At 44.9% G+C, this 5,786-nt stretch overlaps 1 protein-coding gene across 3 annotated transcripts in view; it reads left to right on the top strand.

Annotated features, from left to right (window-relative positions):
• The first annotated feature begins 3,624 nt into the window (after positions 1-3,624).
• The window catches only part of LOC108500703 (OX-2 membrane glycoprotein-like), a 15,532-nt gene continuing 13,370 nt past the window's right edge, over positions 3,625-5,786 (top strand). The window contains exon 1 of one of the 3 annotated variants that reach the window (XM_017821874.1): positions 3,625-3,678. The gene's annotated coding sequence lies outside the window, so the exon portion shown is untranslated. Of the gene's footprint in view, positions 3,679-4,681; positions 4,779-5,140; positions 5,240-5,786 lie in introns of those variants that run through there. The other 2 variants (XM_017821872.1, XM_017821873.1) reach the window with 2 other exon arrangements.

Here is a 5,786-nt window from a genome sequence, read left to right on the forward strand (position 1 = left end):
TTTTTGGGGGTGGTTTTTTTTTTGGGGTTTTTTTTTTTTTTTTTTTTTTTTTGGTTTTTTTTTTTTTTTTTTTTTTTTTTTTTGGGGGGGGGGGGGGGGGTTTTGGGTTTTTTTTTTTTTTTGTTCTCGTCTTTTTTTTTTGGTACTTGTTTTTCCTTGTATATCAAGTTAAAACAATAAGTACTTTTTAAAAAAGAAGTTATGTTTTCAAGGGATGGAGCTGGAAAAGTCCCCTTCCAGCTCTTTGTGTGGTTTACACGACATGTGACAGAGATGTGCCCTCAATGTATTTGCAAAGGCTCCTCTCACAGCTCGTGTCGCGGTGCACCCTCAGCACAGAGCCCTGTCTTTGGTGGCCTCAGAGTTCCCTCTAGTGGGAGAGATCACCAGCGGACGGGGAAAAGGATCCAGTGAGCCTTTCATTAACATAGTAACTCACCAGCGCTGTGTTTTCTCTCTTTGGACTTCCAAACAGTGCTTTGGTGTCCAGCAACCCTACTCCAGGTATCCAGAAATGACAATCACCACATCCAAAGTCGTTCCAGGATGAGATGATTCTGTGAGCATCTTCGTGCAGCAGACACAGACTGTGGTCTCTGGAAGGGAAGGTGTTGAAAGGCACTGACAGAAGGAACTGGGCACTGGGTCAGTCCTTCCTTGCTCCCCTGGAGAAAGAGCTCTTGCAAAGGAGCAGGGAAGGGAATGTGGACATGTTCCCAAGTCTGTTCTCCACGCTGGTGACGGATAAAAGAAGGTGCAGTGCTAGAGGGACCTTTAGAACTCAATCTGGAGCGATATTTTAACCAAGAGTTGCTCAGCATTTAGAAGACAACCATTCCTTGCATCCCGAAAATCATGTGCTGATTCAGCTTGCCTTGAAATCCGTCGTGTTGCAGGTTACAAAGAGGTCTTCAACTTGGCATTCCTCAAACGAGAGTTTCCTGAGACTAAATGCTCATTAATATAATTTTTTTCAGTGAAATTATCTGTGGTTTTTTCCTTGGGATATGTGTGTGATCTTCAGGTGTGGCTCTGATTGGAAGCCAACAGTGTATTTGTATAAACACAACAAAAGAAGAGAGGAGTGAGTTTAACTATTGCTTTTCAAAGCTAACTTTCTTCATGGAAATGGAAATCGTAAAGAGAAAATGTGCAGGCAACACCCACTCCTGTTAAGTCCATGTAATACCAAACCTGCTTTTTTGGCAAAGTTTAAATTCAGGTCTCTTCCATTTTACACAGCTCTTCTGGAGGTGGAAAGCCAATCCAAATGCAAAATGTATCCATGCCTTTCCTGACACTGAAAGGGACCCCAGAACTTCTTTGTGCTTGTATCCCTACCCACATGGGTACCTTTCTCTGCTGGGAGATGCTCTGCAGGTGGCACTGGAGAAACTGGCAGGATCTCAAACTTCAAGATATTTAACACTTGTTTGTTTTATAGAAGTGAATTGGAGAGAAAAGATGTGGTTTGCCCATGATCTCATGGTTGAATTGCTGTCAAAATGACCAGGCTGGACCTCCAAGAGCAATTTGAGCATTTATGACTTGGGTTGGGTGTTATTGGAATTTGTGTCACACTAGCTATCCTTTTTTTCTTTCCCTGTTAATTAATGGCAACTTGGATCAGCTGTTTCATATCCTTTGCCTTAAACCTGCACAGGTTTCACTGGTTAGTGGCTCAAATGGCCCTGTTTAAAAGAGGTCATTAGACCAGAAATCAAGAGAAGAACAGCAGAGTATGTCCACCCAGAAGGCAGAGGAAAAAAATAAAGAATAGGCCTCATTCCTGACAGAAGGAATTTCAGGTTTCCTTTTCCACCAGCATGCAGGGTATATTACAGGTGAAGAAATAAAAAGAGAGGAACAAGGACCTCTCTAGATTTTAGGACAAGGGGGTGCTCTGCTTACTCTCCTTCTCACTGACTTCAAAGGCTTTGTCTCTCCAGAGAGTCTGTGTCACCTTGGCTACCACAGGCACCAGAGAAGGTAATATTCGAAGAACTTTGTAGAACTTTGATTGCTGAGCTCAGCCAGGTCCCTGTAAAAAGAAACAGTTGCCATGAGAACACAGAATGGGGAAGAAGGGGATTTTTGTGTCTTGTTCTCCTCTGAATAGAAAAAGATTTTGATTCTTCTGCCACTGCTGGTCTGCCCAGAGCACTTTCCATTTGCCTCTGCCCTAAAATTGCCTCTGATCTTCACCTACTACTTCAGTACTGTCCTTTCCCTGCTCAGCTCTAGTTTATTCCCTCTTTCTAAAAAAGCAGCTTTCTTATTTTCTAGACCCTTTTATAATTTTGTTCTTTCTTCTCTAGGCTTCTCCAGCCCATTGAAGAAGTAGCAACATTCGTCTAAACTTTTCCACCTCAGTAGATGTGAGTTACTATAGCACTGAATTTCCCCAAATGCCCTTTTTATTCTTATTAAATAAGAACAGGGAAATGTCCCTGAGACTTCACTTCTTTTGTGCTTTGATGGCACAGTGCACTTTTGGATAAATTTACTTTAAACTGTACTGTTCTCTGGGGTTCCCTCTGAAATGCTCTCAACTACAGTGAAGGCAGGTGAGCACAGGAGACTTGCTAATGTATTTTTCTCCTTAAAAAAGCGTGTGAAGGGTATAGGTACATCAGTCTCAAACAACGAGTGGGTTGCTGGAGATCTGACCTGCTTCAGAAAGAACAAAAAAGGGAAAGCTGGCAGAGTGAAAGTGATTCAAGACCTACCTCTTGATCCGGGGAGACAGAGGGAAATGTTGAATAAAGGTAGTGGTAGTGTTGAAATCTTGCTGGAAAGCCTAGTGGCTCTGGTTTGTTAGTTGGCAGGGAAAGGGCTGCACTAAATCCAGCATAGTGGTGGAGAAGATATCCCCAAGGACAACTGTATCCATCGGGAAGAGGCACTGCCCCGAGCTCCAGACTCCGGGAATAATTTAGACCTGTTGTGGGCAGCAGGAGCTTTCTGTTTTCACAGGTCAGAAGGTACTGAGAGCAGCGGAAGAGGCAAAGTTAACACAGGGGGAGCCCGGGATGGCTTTGGGGAAGGTTCAAACACCACTCTGTTCCTTAGGACAGCTTAGTAGCCGTGCTCCAAATATTCTCACACATCTGTGTCTTAAATGAGAAAGTGTTTGTAGGCTTATGTGGGCTCTTGGCCACTACCTGGGCATCTTTTGTCAATTAATTTTGGCAGGGGCTTGCAATTGTGCCAGTTCTGATGTTCCCGTGAGCAGTGATGGTTTAAATCAGTAGACATTCCAAGGCCTTGTAAGATAAATATTGCATCTGGTATGAACAGCATATAAACATGTGTGTGCATGAAAGTATAAACAGTGTGTGTGAAAGCAGCTGGAGAAACAGCAGACACTGAATGTCCTGTATTGACTGCTAAGGATGCTGTTTCTAGTCAATCACACTGGGAAATGGGTGGCTTCTGTCAAGCCTGATAAAACTACAACAGAGAAAACTTGTCACTGGAAGATTCTGTAGTGTAACAACAGGAAGATGACAGAGATTGCCCTGCACCACTCCTGCTGCCCCTTTTCCTCTCCACCCAACAGGAAGGTAGCAGCTAAAGACTCCCAATGATAAAAGAGGTTATAGAGATAACTTTCTTTATCACCCATGAAGAGGAACCTGAAATATCCAGGCCAAACCCCTTCAGTGCCCACAGCTTGTGAGTATGAAACTGGGTATGAAATCAACTTGCCTAGAGAGTTTGTGTAATAAAATGACCTTCCCTTTCAGTACCTTCTTTCACTGAATTTTTTTCTGCTAATTTCCTACAGCCTAACATCAGAAAAACCAGGTGGTGTTTATCTGGGATGAGGATTCTGAAAAAACAGGTGGTGTTTGTTTATTTGGGATGAGGATTCAGAAGAGAGGTGGAGCCTTGGTGTATTAACAACATTTTGTTGTTGACTATTGCTGAGTTAGTGACCCGCAGTTCTTATTATTTTTGTGGTAATTAAGAAAGAAATAATTTACCAGGTTTGGCAAAACCTTGGGTATGTTGTTGTGTGACTTCCAGTGAAGCCTTACAATAAATAAGTTCAAGAAAGGGATCTGATCTGAAAAAAATCCCAAATGCTTTTTGGAACACTAAGAATTTACAGTCCAGTATGTGGACGGTGAATGTCACAGCTCTTGGCCATTATTATAAATTATTATCATTTGTTGTCATTATTACATTATATTCTGCTATTGGATTCTGGTTTGAGTGTTTTATGACAGCACAGATGTCTTTAATTAAAATTCATTTTTGGTGTGACTGACGCTACCCTTGGACAGAAACCAGGGGAGGAAGTACTTTCATCATAAAAGGAATTTTCCTGCTGTACGCGGGAGTGAACCCCCAAATTTCCTTTGAAGTTCAGGTTTACACTACTGATTTCCAGCAGCAGCGCGATTATCCATCCCGGAGAGCTGCTGGAACCGACTCTGTGCTGCCACCTGTGGATTACTCAGAGTTTAGAACGCTTCCTGCTTAAAGCAGGCACTGTTCTTGTTTTTTGGGGTTTTTTCTTTAATCTTCCAAGGCAAACTTGTAATTTGGTTGTTATTCATAACCCTTGGGAGAAGAGGTTCCGCTGGATGCCTAAGAAGCTCTATTGGACGCGTCCCCGCTCCCTTGGGGATACCGCGAGCACGCCGCTGGGACGAGGGGCGGAGGACGGGGCTGGGCATTCCCGTCTGGGCACTGCCTCCATCCTTCTCCCTGTTGCCGGGCACTTGCCCGTGAGCACCCATCCCTCGGGTCGCATTCCCAGCTCCGAGGTGGGTTTCGGGGAGCAGCGGGCACTGGGTGTCCGTGCGGGGCAGGAAGGCGCAACCCGGCATCGCCTCAGGGTATCCCGGGAGCGGGACTGGAAGGCTGGAGCCTCTGGAGCACGATGGCCCCGAGCCGGGCCCCGGCCTGGCCCGGAGAGGCTCCCCCGGGGGAGGTTCGGCTGCAGAAGCGGCTCCGGGCAGTTCCCAGATGCTGGAGAGGTGCCCGCGCCTCCTTTCTCCGTCATTCCTGACCGGAACGGTGCCGGGCTCCTGCCGCGGCCGCAGCCGCCCTTCTGAGCCTGTGACGCCGAGCAGTTACTGGGGCCGGTTCTCCAGAAGGATAAAAGTTTTTCTTTAAAGTTGAAGGAGTTTCGGAATGAAACTTTCTGAAAGTTTTCGGAAAGGAAGCGGCGGCGGAGCGGTTTGGACGGCGAGGGGCACAGGAGGTGGCTCGGGAGCCCTCCGAGGTGCGGGTCGGGAAGGGCAGGCACAGTGAAGGATTGATTGAAAGATTCGCGCTTTACTTGCCCCAGTTTCAGTCTTTAACGCCTTTTTTCCCTTTCTTCTGATGTTTTGTGGGGTTGTTTTTTTCGTTGGTTGTTTTCTTCGGTTTTTTTGTGGGTTTTTTTTGTTTGGTTTTTTTTTTGTTGTTGTTGTTGGGGTTTTTTGTTTGTTTGCTTTTTGTTTGTGAGTTTGTGGGTGTTTTGTGGGGATGGGGTGTTTTTTGTTTGTGGGGGTTTTTTTTGGGTTTTTTTTTGGTTGGGTTTTTTACTGATGATTGGACTTGTAACCCTAGGGACTTTTTTTTGGTGGCCCATATAGCTACACGGTGTAGCCTAGTTTCTCATTGTGAAATAGAGAATGAAATAAAATATTAGATATTTAGCTATAAAGGTGTGACTTTGCAAAATGTAAAACTGCTTACAAGTCTCTGACTGAACTGTGGGCAATTGAGATAAAAGGCTTAGAGAAGGGGGAAAGCTTTTTAGCACATAGAGAGGGGTGGGAAACCTG

This window comes from Lepidothrix coronata, unplaced genomic scaffold (assembly GCF_001604755.1).
Source record: "Lepidothrix coronata isolate B3197 unplaced genomic scaffold, Lepidothrix_coronata-1.0 Scaffold93, whole genome shotgun sequence".
NCBI classification, from domain to species: domain Eukaryota; kingdom Metazoa; phylum Chordata; class Aves; order Passeriformes; family Pipridae; genus Lepidothrix; species Lepidothrix coronata.